Genomic DNA, 20,328 nt, shown 5'->3' with positions numbered 1-20,328 from the left:
AACACCAATGACGTTATCACCACACGCGAGTACCTATCCGCCTAGGATCTTGATACTGCCAGGACACTCCCTCCCACGGGGAGATGACCAATCAGGATAGAGCCCTACTACCCAGGGCCTCTATCCACTCAACGGCACACTCGCCATTAAACTGGGACTCTCCATATCATCATACTCCACTATAAAAGGAAAGGTACACCACCTTCAGAAAGGGGATCTAAACTCATATTGAATAATCACTATTCATCTGTTTGCTCAGGAGATTTAACTTTGGCATCGGAGAGCCCTAGGCTGGAACCACACCGGTTCTCTCTTCTGACCCCTTGGTCCACTTGCAGGTGACAACACTCGCTGGACCGCTCGACGATTTCTTGACGCAACAAGGTGAGTAGCTGTAAGCATGGCATCACCCCAGAAACGAGGAGGGACAGACATAGTGAACATAAGGGAGTGAGCTACCTCCAGTAGATGTTTGTTCTTGCGTTCAGCCACTCCTTTTGAGCGAGAGTGTCAACACAAGAAGTCTGGTGTATGATCCCATGGTTGTCCAAATAGGAATGGAAAACACCATCCATATATTCCTTGCCATTATCTGAGCGAAGAATCTTCACCCTTGCATCAAACTGTGTTTGGACCATTCTGTGGAGTAACATAAAACAATTGAACCCATCATTCTTGCTATGCATCAAATATACCCAAGTCGTCCGGCTAAAACAATCAATAAATGTGACAAACCATCGAAACCCAGAGGTAGAAACACAATGGGCAGGGCCCTAAACATCAGAATGAATTAAACCAAGAGGACTCAAACTCCTATTATCTGAAATAGGAAAAATACTCCGAGTTTGCTTTGCCAAAGTGCAAGCATCACAAGAAAAAATGTGTTTATTACATTCCCTCACCAGACTTGGAAATAAAGCAAATAAAACCCCAATCGGGGGATGGCCCAAATGACGATACCAATTATTCAACTTAAGCAATGTAGAATCAAAAGTAGAAGATGTTGGCTGTGATGTCAATGCTGTCCGGGAACTTTCAAGCACGTACAGACCACCAACCTCCTTACAACATGCAATCGTACTGTCCATTTCCAAATCCTGAAATAAACAATGAGTTGGAAAAAATATTACTTTGCAGTTTAAATCCTTAGTTAGACTACTAATGGACAACAAGTTAGTAGTAAACTTAGGAACATATAAAATAGAGGAAAGGGTGAGAGGAGGTGCACTGAACGGATCCCTTCACAGAAATAGAGGAAAGAGACCCATCAGCAACCCGAACCTTTGACTGGTCTGAAAGAGGATTATGTGGTAAAAACAGAGGTAGAACCTGTCATATGGTCGGTTCCCCCGAGTCAATAACCTAAGAGTCAGGCATAACCGAGGTGCAATTCGCACCAAAAGAAATACCTGTGGAAGAAGGTGCATTGGAAGGAGCAGGTAGAGACAAAGCCAAAGCCGCTATGGAAGAAGATATAGATGCCAAAGAAGATGTGTCCAAGCAATTCATTATATCCCTTAGATTTTGCGACTCGGCCATCACAGAGGAAAGAGACTATTCAGAAGGATCTTCAATAGCAGCCTGATTAGCACGAGAGGAATTGGGCCGATTGGAACCTCCTTTTCCATACCCATGAGTATTCGCAAGGCGACCATGAAGCTTCCAACATCGGTCCTTGGTGTGCCAGTCCTTCCCACAATGATCGCCTTTAATAGGCGGGCGATCACTAGTTGGCCGATCAGTAGGAGGAGGACGAGAGGAATTTCCATGGGAAGATTGAGAACTAGAAACAAGGGCTGATCGTTCCTGAGTAACAGGATGAACCATGACAATGCGCCTCGTGTCCTCAGTAGAAAGAATGGCGTAGGCCTGCTCCAAAGAGGGAAGAGGATCTCGATTCAAAATATTGGACCTGATATTATCAAATTCAATGTTTAGGCCGGCCAAAAAATTAAACAGACTTAAACCATCCTCCCACTTCCTGAAAGCTGTAGCGTCAAGTCGTCAACATCCGTGGTAGCCTTAAATGTGTCCAAACAATCCAATTTCTGCCACAGTGTGCACATGGTATTGTAATATTGGGATAGAGATACTCCAGCTGCTTGGTAGTATGGAGCTTCTGACGGAGTTCATAGCATTGGGCTGCATTCCCAACCTGAGAGTATGTGTTATGAGCTGTCTTCCAAAATTTTTCAGCGGTGTCAAGGAGCAGATAGACACCACCAAAAAATTGAAATTCATCCATTGATCCTGAGCCAATCCAGCCTCTGTAGGCCTGACCTTAGTGCCCGTGATATAACTAGTGAGCCCACGGGAACCAATAGTAAATAAACAGGAACGAGACCACAGAAGATATTTGCTACCATTCAACTTTATGGGATTCACCAGAATGGGAACGAAGTCCTGCTGGTTGGAATCGTTAGAACCAGTCGAAGCAATCATGATCTCGGACTCGTCAGGCATGGGGGCTGGAGAAAAATTGGCAGAGACAAATCCCCCAAAAAAACTTATAACATGTATCGGGGAAAAAAGAACCCTTGGTGGGGGTCAACTCAACACCAAGAGATGAAAAAAAATTCGACCAAGGTGGCAGGAGGAAGTGGTGTAGGGGTGGTTTGAGGCTGGCAGAAGTGGTGGAGGGGCTGGCGGTGGGTGGTTTTAGGGCAAAATGGCGAAGAAGAGAAAAAATCGAAAAAAATTTACTTCCCATATCGCCGGAATATTTTTGGCTCTGATACCATGTGGCATTCCGTGAATACTGGCATGATCAATGTGACCATAGCCCAGCCTTTATTTATGATATTGAAATCATATGACAAAAATACAACTAAGCAATGTGGGACTAAACCCATATTACAATAGATAAACATACACAAGGCTTTTGACTCCTTGAGGTGGGACTATATTATCAAGGTTTTATCCAAGATGGAATTCTCTCCGGTCTTTGTTCATTGAATTTACTGCTGTATCTCCTCTCCAAGCTTCTCGGTGTTAGTAAATGGCAGCCCGGCTGGTTACTTTGCCTTCTCAATGGGAATCTGTTAAGGGTACCCTCTCTCCCCATATATTTTTTCTTTGGCCATACAAATTTTCTCTAGAAGTATGCAAACTTTCACAGATCAGCTGTTCATTTCCCCTATTCCCAAGTGCAAAGCCCTCAAGCTCTCCCACCTTGCTTTTGCTGATGATCTCACGATCTTCTCTAAGGGTTCTATCAAATCCTTTGCGACTATTATGTATTGCTTGCAGCATTTCCAAGATCTCTCTAAGCTTCGGGTCAACCCTTGAAAGTCTCTTCTATTTCATGCAGGGGTAGCTGAGGCTGACAAGGTTGCTTTGATTGGTTTATCTAGGTTTTCCATTGGTCATTTTCCCATCAAGTATCTAGGGCTTCCGCTGATTCAGCTAGGCTAACTGCTCATCACTGCTCTCCTATGCTTGATCTCATCAAGAAAAGGCTCCAACTATGGAAAGGGAAGCTTCTCTCTTATGCTCGGCGGCTAGTTTAGGGCAAATCTGTCCTGCAATCCTCCTACGTTTACTGGTCCGGTATTTATGGGTTGCCCGACTCCACCATCAAATCTATGGAGTCCCTCATGTCTTCTTTTCTTTGGAAAGGCATGGATTCTTCTAGATTCCTTCATCCTCGTAGCTGAGCTTCAATTTGTCTGCCCAAGGAGGGAGGTTTGGGCATTCGCCAAATCAAAGAGGTGAACTTAGCAGGTAGTAAATAAAGAAAGTAGCATTTGGGTGGACTGGGTCTACTCTAGGCTCCTATGTTCGGATTTTATATGGATTGTTTCTGCATCTTCTAATGCCTCATGGGTTTGGTGCAAGATTCTTTCTCTTAAATCATTTGTCTTTAGAGCTATTCAGACTCCCATTGGTGATGGTAGATTCATTTCTCTCTGGTTGCACCATAGGCACCCTAAGGGGGATCCTTCTTCATGTCAACAGCTCTAGAGCTTTCTATAACTCAGGTCCCTCTAGGCATTCTCTGGTTGCTGACATCATCCATCATGGTGGTTGGGGCCCCCTCACTCTCTCCACCCTTGGCCTCGTACTGTTTGGAATGACTTGTATTCTATCCCCAGAAGGCCAGCTGCCAAGGGTGATTGTGTTGTGTTAATTGGTCGCCGGTCTCTTCGTGTTCTTTCAGTTCCAAGGCTGCCTGGGAGTTCATTCGGTCTAGAGGCCCTTTGGTTCCCTGGACGAAGATTGTTTGGTTAAAGCATCATATTCCCCGCCATGGTTTTTAAGGTGGAAGCATGGTTAAAGCATCACCATAACCTCCTAGCAGGTTAAAACGCCCTCTCCCCGTTTATTGGTATCCCCCCTTTGACACGGTTAAGCTCAATGTGGATGGTGCTTGTAAGGGCAATCCTGGCATAGGAGGGGATGGGAGGGGTTATCAGAGATAAGGGTGGTAGTGTTGTGGCTGCATTCTCCAGCTTTTGGTGATTGCACTAACTCGGTGGCTGAGTTGAGAGCTTTAAGAGATGGCTTGAAGCTGTGCCAAGATTTGGGTCTCTCAGATTTCGTGGTCAACTTAGATTTGTCTACCATAGTAAGAATGGTTAATCAAAAGAGGTGTAATCTTTGGAGGGGTTGGTACTGGTTCCATGAGACGATGGTTTTGTTGCATTCTACTCGGCCTCTATTATCCTTTGCTTATAGGGAAAGTAATAGGGCAGCCGATTGGCTTGCCGACTTAGCTTGTGATATCAGCGCTCCTATTGTTTTCCTCTATGGCAGCCAGCCACCGGGGGACCTGCATTGTATCCTGCGGGAGGACAGTGCTGGTTTGCCTGTTCTCAGAAATTAGAGTCTTTCCTTTCTTTCTCTTTGGTATGGGTTTGGGCCCAGTGGTTGTTGAGAGACATGTTTTTCGGGTTGGGGTAAGGCGGCACGTCCTCCCCTTGTATTCTTTTTCCAATTGATTTGAATTTAATAAAATTTTAGGGGCTGGCCTAGGTCCTAGGTAATATTCGGGATAAAAAAAATATAAAAAATGAAAAATTGTTGGAGCCCCCCATACATGTACTCCCCCCCTTTATCAAAACGGACTATTTGGACGCGGGTACCCAATTGAGTTAAAAATTAACTGATAGAAGTTCTTGAAAGCATCATAGACATCACTCTTTTGTTTCATTAAAAAGGTCCAAGTGGTCCGGGAATAGTCATCAACAAAGGAAACAAAATAATCATATCCAGACAAAGAGGTAGTGAGAGCTGGTCCCTAAACATCAAAATGCTCAATATTAAAAGGAACAATGGATCTATTACCATGATAGGGATAAGATGTACGACAATGTTTAGCAAAAATACATGGTTCACACTGAAAAACATGAGAAGAAGAAAATGAAGTAAACAAATGAGGTAACTGTTTCCTCATAACAACAAAAGATGGGTGGCCCAAACATTGATGCCAAAGCATCATAGAATCCATAGTACTCCTGTCAGTTTGACCACAAATATAGGACCGAGCAGCAGGCAAAACAGATGTCTGGGGCTCAAGCACGTAGAATCCCTTCTCCTCATGTCCACTGCCAATAACCCTCTTTGGCACCAAATCTTGAAAAAGACAATGACAAGGAAAGAAGTGACACAGCAGTTCACGGATTTGGTTAGATGACTTATAGATAGTAGGTTAGTGGCAAAATTAGGAACATGAAGGACAGAATCAAGAGAAATAGAAGAAGTGACTCTTACATTACCCTTACCAGAGATAGAGGAAAGAGAACCATCGGCAACTCTAACCTTATCTCTCTACCAGAGCAATTAGAATAAGAGCCATAACACTGAGACATACTAGTCATATGATTTGTGGCACCGGAGTCAATGGCCCAAGTAGGAGCAGTAGAGGGAGCAGATGTAGAGGCCTGCAAGACTGAGGCTAAAACTGACTCTGCAGGATCAGTGGAAGAATGGCCAGGCCGGGACATCATCCGACGTAGTGCTGCAATATCCTCTTTGGAGAGGGAATCAGACTCAAGCTGTAGTCTAGGCGACTTAGTATCAGCTGCCACAAAAGGGGTTCAAGCACCCCTTGTTTTACCACCTCGGGTACCAAATGATCCACCACGCCCACTAGAAGGCTGCCCATGAAGAGCCCAACACCTGTCCTTAGTGTGCCCCAACTTTCCACAATGGTTACTGTTAGATATGGGCCAGAATACTGTGGGGGGTATTCTGGACTTATTTCCTCTTTATTTATTTAGTTGTTTGTATGTGGTTTAGTCCCACATTGCTCATGTACATATGTTTATTCTTTTATTACTCTTATAAATAAAGAGGTGCTTGGGGTGACTGAAATCATCCAAGCCTTTCCCTAATTTTAAATCTCTCTATATGGTATCAGAGCTGATTTCGAATTAGGGACCAACCCCATCGATTTTTTTTTCTCCTTCTCTCCTCCATCGTTTTTCCCTTCTCCCTCCTTGTTTCTGCTTTGTTCTCCCTTTTTTCCTAAGGGCAGCACTACAAGAGGTGGTCGTATGACTTAGGTGCTGCCCCCCTCTCAACCTCTTTTTATGTTTTCTCCATGATCAATCCCTGCTCGATAGCTGCTGGACTCTACCTGCGGTTTTGAAGTCTTCAAGTTTTTTAGAAGATCAGCCCCTACCATTATTGCAGGCTGTTCTTCCCTTATTGGAGCTTCTTCAGCACCCTTTCCAGCATCTATTTAGCATATATATTCTCCTTCATTGAAGACCTCCACCCCCAATCAATCTCCATCTTCAACTTGTTGCTGCTACACTTTGGCTCTACTTCTGCAGGGCTGATTCTACACTTTCAAGGACACACTCGACGTCAATTTGGGCCTTCACAGTTCAGTTTTGCGGACCTCTCTAAGATCGATATACCATCACAGGTGTTTTTTCAAAACCCTAACATCCATCGATCTTGGGGCTGTTGCTGCCTATTGGACCTATATTTCTGCAGGTTATTTTCTCCATTATACAGGGTCAATCTACTTCAGTTGCTGCTATTTACCTGCAGTTTTCACCCTCATTTGTCCCTTTATCGATTTCCACAATTCAGGGTTTTTTCCAAAACCCTGCCAATATCGATATAGGGTTCTTCTTGTGCTGCTGGTTCTGATTTTTGGAGAGGTGATTCAGCCTTTAATTTGAGAATAGTTTTGGATTAATTTGCTTCCAGTATGGGTGATTTGATCACTTCTTCAGCCACTTCAGATTAGTCACTTCATGATGGTCACAGCAAGACAGAGTACCAAAGCTTCCCACCAAATCCTATTAAACTGGATGGCTCGAATTATCTTCTATGGTCTAGATCTGCCTCTTTTGCCATTGCAAGCCGTGGTCTCACCAGTCATATTAATGGCACTTGTGTTATGCCTACTGAATAAGGGCTTGCTCTGGAAAAGTAGCTTGCCAATAATGGTGTTCTGATGTCTTATTTGATAGGCTCTGTGACTTCAGATTTACAGCATAACTTTCTTCTTCTGGACACTGTCTCTCAGATTTGGTACTCCATGCAAGGAAACATATGGGCAGCTTGGCAATGATGCCCAAGTCTATGAAATCCGGAAGAAGGTCCTTTCACACCACTCAGGGAGAACTTTTAGTGTCAAAATACTATGCTACTCTCCGCAGTCTGTGGCAACAGTTGGACCATTTCGCAGACTTTCACCCTACTACAGTGGTTGATATTGCTTCCTATAAGAAGCAAGAGGATAAGATCAGAGTATATGACTTTTTGGCTGGTGTGAATGTGGAGTATGATCAGATCCGTGTTTAGGTGTTGGGCCATAAGCCTTTTCCCACACTTGAACAATCATATGCATTGGTGTCTTCTGAGGAGAACCGGAGGGCTGCTATGTTGTGCACCCTCCTATTACAGTGAGATTAGCTCTCAAGGCTGCTGCCCCTACTACTCCTGCTCCTAGTGGCACTGCTTCTCTTGGTGATTCTGCTACAAGGGATGTTGTTTGTGAGCACTGTCACAAACCCTATCACACCAAAGAGAAGTGCTGGAAACTTCATGGGAAACCAGCTGATTTTGAAGCAAAAAGGGTTGCCAGGAACAAGAATAAGACAAAGACCAAGGCCCATCAGACTGAGACTATTACTGCAGCCCCTGCTACTGACCCTGGTCTATCCTAGGAGGATCTACAAGCACTCCTACGTATGCTAAGGTCTTCCGCTGCCGCTGCCTCTACTACATCAACTACTGCCAATTCTTCTGCTCCTTCAGGTTCACACTTTGCCTAGTCAGGTATTCCATTTAGAGGTCATTGTGCCTCTGTAGCTTCTCATCCTTGGATCATAGATTCTGGAGCTACAGATCATATGACCGGTTTCTCTAGCTTGTTTCATAAATACTCTCCTACTTCTGGGAAAGACAAGGTCAAAGTGGCTGATGGTTCTCTTTCTTCCATATCTGGAAAGGGAATCATCAACTGCACTTCCTCTCTTCCCTTGACTTCTGTTTTGCACATTCCTAATTTTACTACTAACCTTTTTTCCATTAGTAGTATTACTCGTGATCTTAACTGCAAAGTCACTTTTTTTCCTTCTCATTGTGTGTTTCAAGATCTGGAGTCTGGGAAGACGATTGGATTGGGTAAAGTGCACGGTGGGTTGTATCTGCTTGATGACGGTCGCTTCTCTCCACCACCATTACATTCTCCACTACACCAAAACTCCATAGTCTCTTCTGAACTCTACCAATGGCACTCTAGGTTAGATCACCCCCCTTTAGGAATCTTAGCTCATTTATTTCCTAGTCTGGTCACCCTTCGTACTAGGGATGACTTTTTTTTTTTTCTGAGGCTTGTGTTCTGGCCAAACAGACACATTCAAATTATCGAATTTCTAATAAAAGGAGTTCTTCTTCTTTTAATTTGGTACATTCTGATGTTTGGGGCCCTAGTCGTCAACCTTCTATTTCTGGCCACCGATGGTTTGTTTCTTTCATTGATTGTCATTCTAGGAATACATGGGTATATCTTTTGCATACAAAAAATCAAGTTTTTTCATGTTTTCAGCATTTTCATAAGATGATTCAAACTCAGTTCCAGGCTACTCTCAAAGTATTGAGAAGTGATAATGGAACAGAGTATACTGAGTCACAATTTCAAAAATATTTGGCTGACCATGGCATCCTTCATCGAACTAGTTGTGTTGATACCCCTGCCCAGAATGGTGTGGCAGAAAGAAAAAATCGCCACTTGCTAGAGATGGCCAGGGCTTTGATGTTTGCGAGAAATGTCCCATCTCAATATTGGGGGGATGTGGTACTCTCTGCCGCCTATCTCATCAATAGGCTACCCTCTAGGGTTCTTAACTCTCGTAGCCCCTCTGATGTTTTAATGGAAAATTCCTCCTTTATTGTGCCACCGAAGGTCTTTGGTTGTGTGTGTTATGCTAGGGATACTAGATCTCCTGGCAAACTGGAACCTCAGGGACTTCGTTGTATTTTCTTGAGTTATTCTCTGACCCAGAAAGGTTACAAGTGGTACCATCCCCCTTCCCGCCAGACCATGGTTAGTAGAGATGTTATTTTCCATGAGTCCGTTTCTTACTATTCTTCGCCACCTCTTCAGGGGGAGAGTTCTAGTAAAGATGTGCCTTTTGAGATTCCTCTACCAGAGGTTCCTCAGGTTGCTGTCCAGCCTACTTTATCACCACCCACGGCTTCTGTCTAGCCTAATTTACCACCACCCTTGGCTGCTGCCCAGCCTACTTTGGATGCCCAACTTCCTCTGGCTGTTCCTCCCTTACCTGATGGGAATCCTTTACAGGGGGAGACCATAGAAAATAGTGTTGTTAATGTTCCTATCCAGGGGGAGCTGACTCCTGTCCAAAGGACTATTGGTAAATTTCAGAAGAGAATCGACAACTCCAACATCATCACCTATACAAGAGGTAGATCCAACAGAGGGCAGCTGCAACCCACTGTAGCACCAGTACCCATCCAATTGCCGGCTCCAAACCCGAATCCTTCATCTCCTGGTAATCCCTTTCCTTCCGACCTACCTATTGCTCATCGCAAAGGTACTAGGACTTGCACTTTACATCCCATATCTCGCTTTGTTTTGTATAGTTCTCTTTCTCCTTCTTTTCGTGTTTTTGTATCCTCTCTTTCTTCTATCTCTATTCCTAAAAATTGGTAGGAAGCATATACAGATGGAAAGTGGAAGGCTGCAATGTTGGAAGAAATGAGAGCACTTCACAAAAATAACACGTGGGATCTTGTGGCACTTTCTCCAGGGAAAAAACCAGTGGGATGTAAATGGGTCTTTGTGGTAAAACAGAAGGCTGATGGTTCAGTGGATCAGTATAGGGCACGTCTGGTTGCAAAGGGGTTTACTCAAACTTATGAAGTTGACTACTAGGAGACCTTTGCCCCAGTGGCAAAGCTCAGCACTATCCGGGTGTTATTCTGGTGCTGCAAAAATCTTGGGTGGGATCTTCAGCAGTTAGATGTAAAGAATGTCTTCCTCCATTGGGAGCTTGAGAAGGAGGTATATATGGACATTCCACCAGGCTTCTCTGATGACAAGACTAGGGGCAAAGTCTGTAAGTTGAAATGCACTCTATATGGGTTGAAGCAATCACCTTGGGCCTGGTTCGGTAGATTTCATAAGGCTATGATTTTAGCAGGTTATAAGCAGAGCAATGCTGATCACACTTTGTTCATCGGACTAGTTGCTGACAAGGTTACTCTACTCATAGTCTATGAGGATGATATCGTGGTGACTGGTAATGATAATGCTGTTATCAGGGATTTGAAGCTTCTCCTTGGCCGTGAGTTTGAGGTCAAAGATCTAGGTTCTCTCAAATATTTTCTAGGGATAGAAGTTGCTCACTCTTTAAAGGGCATCTTTCTTTCTCAAAGAAAATATGTCCTGGATCTATTGACTAAAACAGGGCTGCTAGGTTGTCATCCTTCAGATACTCCTATGGAGGCCACTATAAAACTTAGGGAGAAAGAGGGTGAACCTGTTGACAAAGGTGGTTATCAGCGGTTAGTGGGCAAACTAATCTATCTTTCTCACACCAGACCTGACATAGCAGTTGCTGTAAGTATGGTGAGCCAATTCATGCATGATCCCTATTCCTCTCATATGGATGCAGTCCGTCTTATTTTGAGGTATTTGAAGTCTGCTCCAGGAAAGGGAATTCTCTTATCTTCCAATGGTCACCTCAAGGTTGAAGCTTATACTGATGCCGATTGGGCTGGTTCTCCTGACAGAAAATCTATCTCTGGCTATTGTTCCTTTGTGGATGGGAACCTTGTCACATGGCGTAGCAAAAAGCAGAATGTTGTGGCAAGGTCCAGTTTCGTGCGATGGCCCAAGGCATTTGTGAACTTCTATGGCTTAGAGGATTATTACAGAATATTGGTGTTGCTGTCCATCTTCCAATGATGCTTTATTGTGACAATAAAGCTACCATTAGCATTGCTCATAACCCTATCCAGCATTATCGCACTAAGCATGTGGAGGTTGACAGACATTTCATCAAGGAAAAGCTTGAAGCTGGCCTCATTTGTGTTCCCTTTGTGAAGTCTACTGATCAACTTGCTGATGTGTTCACTAAGGGGCTGAATCGCAAGCTATTTCATCCTATCTTAGTCAAGTTGGGCATGCATGGGATATATATGCTCCAACTTGAGGGGGAGTGTTAGATATGGGCCAGAATACCGTGGGGGGTATTCTGGACTTTTTTCCTCTTTATTTATTTAGTTGTTTGTATGTGGTTTAGTCCCACATTGGTCATGTACATATGTTTATTCTTTTATTACTCTTGTAAATAAAGAGGTGCTTGGGGTGACTCAAATCATCCAAGCCTTTCCCTAATTTTAAATCTTTCTACAGTTACATTTAAATTTGTCTCTACCTCTCTGGTCATGGTGGGAACTAGAAACAAGAGCAGATCTCTCCAATGAGGGTGCAGTGTCCATGGATCCTCTTCTAGTCTCCTCACTAAGCTACACACTTCATCCAGTGATGGGAGAGGAGACCTCACTAGGATCTGCAAGCGAAGAAGCTCATACTCTGGGTTAAGACCACCAAGTAGAATAAGGGTTCTTTCCTTTTTTATTTGTTTCCTGTAGACCTTGGCCTCATCTGCAGAATTGGACAGCTGGAGATTATTGTAGTGATCATATTCCTCGCACAAGCTAATAACAGTGTTATAGTAGTCAGATATGCTCCGATCACCTTGTTTCATATGGATGATTTTTTGGAGGATTTGATACACCTTGGCCGAATCACCAGCTCTATCATAAACTCTGGAAACACTGTCCCAAATATCCTTCGCAGCTTCCTTGCTCATAAATCTCTTGCCTATCTCAGGTTTCATGGAGAATATCAGCCAGTTCATAATAGTGGAGTTCTCAGTCGCCCACTTTAGATAGTCTGAAGTAGTAGGATCAGGTGCCTTGATGGAGTCAGTAATATACCCCAACTTTCCTCTACTGCGCAGGGACAACTTCACCGAGCGAGAGCAATCCAAGTAGTTTATATTGTCAAGTTTCACAATAGAAAGTTGGGTGTTGGGGTTATCAAAGTAGTTCATGCTGGGGAGAGCACCACTTAGGCTGCCACTATTAGCTCCCAAAGATCCACTAACATGGGAATCAATCCAAGACATGGTAGACATAATGCCAAAAAACTCAAGGAAACTCAAAAGAGAGCCATGCACAAGTGGGGAGACACCTCAACCCAACCACAAGAAGGAAACCAGCAAGCAGCAGGTAAACCGAGACCATACACTTGATGAAAACAGCAAACTAAATAATTCCAATATCCAAATAACTGCAGCCCATACATCCAATGCCATAACACTATGTAAATCTGCCACTCACAGTAGCTAAGAACTACTCAAGATAGCACAACCTCAAAAAGATCTTCAGCAGAAAGAAAAAAAAGAATATCCTTCTGGTGGTATCTCTGCAGCATCAAAGATGGGAGTAAAGCTCTCCAATCTGCTTCCTGAACCAATCGAGCCCGTAGGGGCCTCAAAGGGGAACTCTAGACGATTCGAAAGGGCCCAATCCCAATGCAAACCAAGCTGCCAATAGGAAGAATCGAAACAGAGGAGGAAGCTGGCGGAAATCTTGGCAGCACTTGGGTTCAACTTCTCAGGCTTCAATCCATCTGGCCAAGCAAGAAACTCCCCCCATTCACCAGCAGTAGATGGTTTCTCGGCAGTGCCAGTGATATGTCCAGTGAGACCACGGCCAGCAATAGTGAGATATATAGACATGGACCACATCAGGTAATTAATTCCATCAAGTTTGATGGAGGAAGCAAAGGGAAGATACTCTTGTTGTGGCTTTCCATCAAGGCCAAAAGTAACAATAGAAGTGTCGTTAGACATTAGGGCACAATAGAAGAGAACCAAAAAAAACAAAGCTGATGTGGCCAAGAAACAGATTGAGTGCTCCGTAGTTAATGGTGAAAACACTCCTCCAAAAATCAGCTGCAACAGAAGCCCAAAAACCCTAGATTGATCTTGTCAGTGTTTTGAAAAAAACCCAAAAATTTGGCTGATATCGATGAAGGGAAGAGGCTGAAAAATAGTAGCTTGTCCAAGAAATCCCTGCTGTTCTTGATCTGCTAAGAATAAAGAGAATTGATCCTCACTGATAGAGAAGGAAGCAATCCCCAAGGTGAAGCTTAAAAAATCGCTGGTAGGAAGTGGCACAACTGCTATTGATCTTGAATTAGGTCACAAATGAATAAGGTATTGAGGGGTAGCAACTAGATCCATGGATCGTCTCATTAGTGCTGCCCTGTAACAATGGAAGAAACTAGAGAAAAAAAGGAGAAGGAGAAAGAGAAAGATGGGAGAAAAAGAAGAGGGATTTGAACCCACATTCAAACCTGCTCTGATGCCATGTTAACAGGAAAGAGAGCTCAATGCTTGGATGTGTTAATGAACATCCAAGCCCCTTTATTTATAATAGAAGAGGGGAGAAAAAATTACAGAATTGACCCAACACTGATCATTGTCACTGTTCACGTTACTGTTCACATAAATAGTGTCACAACCCTAATTACAATTCTATCCTTGCTCTAAATACTCCCAATTATTCTAACAAGTATCAAATTGAGTACAAATCATTTTATAGAAATTTTTGAAAGCATCATAGACCTCACTTTAATGTTTCATCAAAAAGTTTCGTGTTGTGCGAGAACGATCATTAACAAAGGATACAAAATACCGATAGCCAAACAAAGAGGTAGTGGGAGAAGGACCCCAAACATCTGTGCACAATATGAAAAGGAACTGTGGATCTATTGCCATGGTACGGATAAGGAGAACGATAATGTTTAGCAAACAAACAGGGTTCAGATTGAAAGATATGGGAGGAAGGAATAGAAGAAAACAAGTGTGGTAATTTTATTTTCATAACACCAAAATAGGGAGGCTCAAACGTTGATGCCACAACATCACGGAGTCAACACTACTACAGTCATTATGCCCACATGCATAAGATTGAGCAGTAGGCAAAACAAATGTTCTTGGATCAAGAAGATAAAGCCCCTTTTCCTCACGTCCACTACCAATAATCCTCTTTGTCACCAAATCCTGAAAAATACAATGGGATGGAAAAAGGGTAACACAACAATTTAAGGATTTGGTTAGATGGCTCATAGATAAAAGGTTAGTGTTAAACTGAGGAACATGAAGGACAAAGTTAAGGGAAATAGAAGAAGTAACATGGACATTGCTCTTACCAAAAATAGAAGAAAGGGAACCATCAACAACCCTAACCTTATCCTTACTAGAACAGATAAAGTACGAATCATAACACTGAGACATACCCATCATATGGTCAGTAGCTCTGGAGTCAGTGACCCAAGAAGAGGCGGTGGAAGGAGCAAATGTAGAGGCCTGTAAGGTGGAAGTTGAAGAATTTGGCACTATTTGTGTAGAGGAAAAGCTGCCCAGATATGACATAACCCTATGAAATGCTGCAATATCATCCTGAGTGAGGGAACTGGTGTCTGTCTGTAGTCTAGATGGATATTCCATAGGTTCAACCTCAACCATCATAGTGTGTGCTCTAGCTCCCCCTCTCCTGCTGCCATGCATACCAGGTGAACATCCATGAAGCACCCAAAATCTCTCTTTAGTGTGCCCATATTTCTCTGATCACATCTGAATATATCTCTGTCATTCCCACGGGGTGGAGCTTGGCTTCTTCCTCCAACAACTGATATTATGTAGGAATGCACGTAAAAAGTGGGGATGATACCCAAACCATATGGGGAATACACACTCTACCCAAATAGAGACTATTTTTCCCAGGTAGTACTTCTCCAAACAACCTCTGTTGATTTACTGATCCTAGATAGGCTGGAGAAACACACTTACAAGATGGGGGTAACATCCAAAGTCAAATGAGGAGTATCTGCTCAACCCTAAAAAAATCCTTCTCAACCCTGGGAAACAAGGTCCAACAAGCATACAAGGCATACAACTTAAAGAACCTCAACTCAACCATCTTCAGTATAACTTCATCACACAATAACTTGAGGGGCTCAAATGGCTTACCTCACCAACACAAAGTAGCTGGAAGCGTCATATACCCAACTCACAGGCAAACCAAAGAAAGAAAACAGAGCTGGCAGTACCATGGAGATTCCAAGAGAATGAGTTGTGTTTCTTCAACACTTCACTTTAACAATCGAGACCATAGTGGAATGAAACCTACCCCTTGGGCGATTCTAATGGACCCTATCCTAGCTCTAATAGCTGTCGGATGAGAGAGAGCAAGAAAGCAGTTGGTGGAGGTATTATAGCAGCAGCAAAAAAATTGAGTTGTAGACCTTAGGCTTTCTTCCTTTGCAACAAAGGTTTTGGGATCTTGAAAGGGGATTCTCGGGCGAATCCTCTGGTGCATGCTTGTATAATTCAAATACCATATCCTCCACCACAGCTTTACTGTTTAGCAGGCCCTATCCAACTGCCTCCCAACGCAATCCTTCCTCATCCATCACCAGATCCTTGTCTCTCTCTTTTTCTTGCTGCTTTGTTGGATTGTTGTGGAAGATATTGATCTCCTCTTTTTTTTGCTTGCCCCTTCTCCTCCTCTATTTGAAAAGAGGTCCTTGCAAAATGTTGGCCAAGAAGTCGAAGGATATTTCCTTTTAAAAGATAGTGGATCTGGGTGGACATGTCTTTTGTTGGTTCATGCATTTGTAACGTTGTGGGATAGCTCACATTCAGCGCCACCATCAGCCTGATCAGGATGGAGCAAAATATCAGGAATTGGTCTACCAAATCAAAATCGTGCCAGCTGATTTGTGACTCAATTTCCTTTGATATCCGTTTCAAGCTCTTCTTTGTCTCCTCTCATTGTATTGATTCCCCAAGGAACATGCATATTGTTGCCTCTGGGAGTCTCTCTCCTTCCTTTTCGCAAGCATCTTCCCCAGTTCGTTGAGGATTTGGACTTGTTTAACTTGTATTTTTTCTCGCTTTTCTTTCCCTCATTGAGGGCCCCTTTGTATTTCTTTTCTCTTCTCTTGGTAATGAATTATCGATTCACTCCCCCCCCCCCCCCCCAAAAAAAAAAAGTAACCGAAAAAGAATGAAGCTTGGAGATACTCTATGCACAAACCCAATGGCCCGGCTGCTCAAATATGTTTTGAAAAAATACAAGACAGAAATAGATGCCACAAAGATTAGTTTTCTTTTTTACACAGCACAAATAAGATCAACGTAGGGCCAAACCAAAACCTATCCTTGATGGCAATCCCCCCAATCAAAACCTTCCACAAGAAAAGTTTGAACCGAGGGTGTAGCTTCAGCTAACATACAAATTTCCACAATCTTCAACTGCCATACCAAGACCTTCCTCTAGTTTTAAGTTTTATAAGATGGTTTACTACCACCTTAGTAGATAAGGTACCATCCTTTGCGAATAGACATTACCACTCATTACTTTCAGAATCAGAGTCCAAGACAGGAATTTTAGAAACTGAAGCAACCACTGTGGGAGGGAACAACCAATGGAGCAGGTCAAAACGCCATTGTGATCATTCAAAATTAAATCAGCTACAGTATGTACATTACTACAAGGTACAGGGGACAAAGAAATATTTTAGTGTTGGAACCCATGATTCATTCCAAATGGAAATAGAAGAGTCCCTGCACAGCGTACTGTGAATATCGGATCGAACTGAGAGGGGGGATGAATCAGTTCCCTTAATTTTGACGATTTCTGCAAACCACACAGTCGCTTACAGTCTCACCTCGCACCACTAGAATGTGGCCAGGTCTAACAAGACTGTAAACCCGCTCTGCAAAACATGGATTAGTCTCCAACAAATAACAGTAGACAAAAAGACACAATATACGTGGTTCAGCTCACAATATGTGAAGGCTACATCCACGGAGCAATATACCTCGGGATTTCGTATATGCCCAATACTCAACTCCATTACAATTAGCTGCCCCTACAACCAGGATACCCCTTACCCTTTGTGCAGATCCAAGCATCCGCAAGGAAGACAAGCTGCCCAAATCATAGGGCCTAGTGTTGGAGCCTTATTCTATACGTAATTTTTTTTTGTTTAATTGTAACTTAAGTGAACCGGTTCATCCTTGGTTCAATTTAAGTGAAATGTTCCTATTGGCTGTTAGGATCTCATATCCTATTGGCTACTTAGGAATCTTTTAGATTTGAGGTATTTTAATTGCTTTTAAGTTGTTTATTCCCAACTCTCTACGATTTCTGAAGAGAAAAGGAATAAGATTTGTTTTAGGAATCAGGCCCCTAGGCCATTGCTGCTGCTGTTGTTCAGCTCTTTGAGAGTGTTCCTTGTGGGTAATATTAAGGAGGCCTTGTGAGTCATATCAAGGTGGAAGGGATTGGTGGACTTCGATCGACTCCTTGCATCTGTCAAGACCGGGAGGTCCTGCTCAAGCTCATCTTCAAGCTGCCATTGAAGAACCTAAAATCCAGTAAGTTAATTTAATTTTCCTGCAACTATCCTTCTTCTCCTAATCCTCCAACCTAAACCTACATTCCCCCAATCGATTCCCACTAAACCCTAACTCCATAAACCCTAAAATTCCTGTGCAGCCCAATTCCCCCATCAATTTACACTCAAATTTCAACACAGTACCTTCACAGCCCTACCTACACTCAATCCTAGCTTCTACCGCCAAACCTTCAACTAAACCCTAATCCCCCCTCATCCCCATTAAAACCCAAATGCCCAAAATCTGTCTAGAACTATTCAACCAGCCAAAACCTTCCTAACTACAACCGAATCTCCCCCACACTGTCCCTAGTACTTGACCCAAACCCCAGTCCAAATCTCTCACTCTAAACCCTAAATTCCATCACCCCCTTCTCTCCCAAAACCCGAAACCCTAACCCTAAATTTCTGAATTTTAATTTTTTATATAAACAACATTCAAACCTTCACTATTAGCTTCCCCTAGACCTGCCTATCATTACCAAATAAGATCCAACCTCACTACCCTAAACATAACCCTAGTTTTTGACCTAAAACTACAGTTCTTCCCAATCGGCCAGCTGTTTTAGAAGATCCTAACTTGCCTGGCTCCTAGTAGACCTTTGTCTATCTAGGACTACATTAACCCAGCTTCAACCTCTCACCTCAGTGAGGGCAAGGACCTCAATCCCCAGTACAAAATGGCCTCAGCCTTACAATCAATCAACCCAATTAACAGATTCAATCACAAACCCAACCCATAACAGATTAAACTCTAGGTTCTACCCAATACATTCAAGGATAAAGAAATAAACCTAGAGCACAAAAGCAATGGTTTGTGAACAAGTTTACCTTCTCAAAGGCAAACTCCCAACTCCAAACGAATGTTGTGAGATCTTCTATAGAACTTATCAAGCACTCGAATCCATCACTAAAAACCAAACCGATGTTCTCTGTCGATTTCCTTCGCACCTATGCTGTCGAATCACGCCAGAATGGTGTAAGATGACTTTTCATTTTTCCTGCTTCTCTAGGGCTCTAGATGCGTTTTTAGTCCTCCCAAGAGAATATATATGTATTCCCAACCTCAGAGTAGGTGACTGAGCTGGGACTTATGTTATGAATGGGGCACAGGTTGAAGTCAGTCCTGGTTTTCTGGTTCTATAAAATCAGGCTTAACCCAGCATCTAGGACCTATAGACTGATAGCTTTAGAGCTTATCTGGGCAGTTGATCCGTTAGTTATATACCCTGTTGAGCTTTTGAAACTATTGTTGCTTGGTTCAGTGGAAAATAGAGGGACCTTATTTGTATTTCCATAAAACTGGAATATACGATGAAACTGAATCAATCATCCTTGGTATTTTAATGTATGATGATTTGTTTTTTGGGATAGTTTTCCATGTAATAATGTAAGGTGATATTTCTCAAAATCACAAGACAAAATCTGAGCCATCCATTTTTATGGGTTTTTTTTTCAATCTAAACCGTCTGTTCCCACTCAGTTGGGAGAGTGCACAAGAATGTCTAGGGTACTGGTACACATGGATGGACATACATGGGATGTGTGCCAATTCAAAAGGGGCATTGAATTGAATTAGACTCTGAAATTTGACACATGGCTAATCTAGACCGTAGCCTCTCTATCCAATGGTAGAATAGGACATATCATCTGTTCATGTGGCAGAATAGATGTTTTGTGAGATTTGAAAAAATAATTCACCTGTTTTTCCCCCTTTTTGTTTCATTTATCTGCACCATTAGATTGGTCTCACCATTTGTTTGGGGGAGCTATAGGGCCCTGATTGCATTCTTGTTGTGGCTGGTGTATATTTTCACAGATAGTAAGGGATACTACTGGAGTACCTGATGTCCTTACAAGGTGGGATGATCCTCCCTCCCCCATGGCAGAATCAGCTTGGAGTATGAGAATTAGGTAAAGAAGAACACTCATGATTCTTATTTTTTTTTAAATGTAATTTGATAGCTGCCTTAACACAGATTTTAATGTTAACTTAAAACTTGTATGATACATTTGACTGTAATCTATTACAAGTGGATCATACCATTATCTGATCAGATGGTGCTTGCTTCCTGTGTGAGTTATATTTGTTTATCGAACTCTGATGATTTGAGTTGTGACCAGGAAGCATTTCTAAGTTTCTAAATTATGAATAGTTAATAAACCACTATAAATTGGCAAGTGCCAGTAGAATTAGGTGGGTTTTTCATGTGTTCTGTATCTAGATTCTTGACTACTCTTTTGATAGAGGACTATACATCTGCCCTTTTTTTGGTTTGATTAAGAGATACTGCTATAGAGGGCTATACATTTGTCCTTTTCTGGTTTGATTAAGAGTTGACATGTTTGTTGCT

At 42.7% G+C, this 20,328-nt stretch overlaps 1 long non-coding RNA gene across 1 annotated transcript in view; it reads left to right on the top strand.

The window, feature by feature from the left end:
- The first annotated feature begins 3,654 nt into the window (after positions 1–3,654).
- The window catches only part of LOC122643142, a 24,835-nt gene continuing 8,161 nt past the window's right edge, over positions 3,655–20,328 (top strand). Inside the window, exons 1-2 of the long non-coding RNA XR_006330172.1 lie at positions 3,655–3,666; positions 4,867–4,868. This is a non-coding gene — a long non-coding RNA (uncharacterized LOC122643142). The remainder of the gene's footprint in view (positions 3,667–4,866; positions 4,869–20,328) is intronic.

Source organism: Telopea speciosissima, chromosome 10, assembly GCF_018873765.1.
Source record: "Telopea speciosissima isolate NSW1024214 ecotype Mountain lineage chromosome 10, Tspe_v1, whole genome shotgun sequence".
In the NCBI taxonomy this organism is placed as follows: Eukaryota; Viridiplantae; Streptophyta; class Magnoliopsida; order Proteales; family Proteaceae; genus Telopea; species Telopea speciosissima.
The sequence above is the reverse complement of the archived record's forward strand: the minus strand, read 5'-3'. Positions and strand labels throughout refer to the sequence as shown.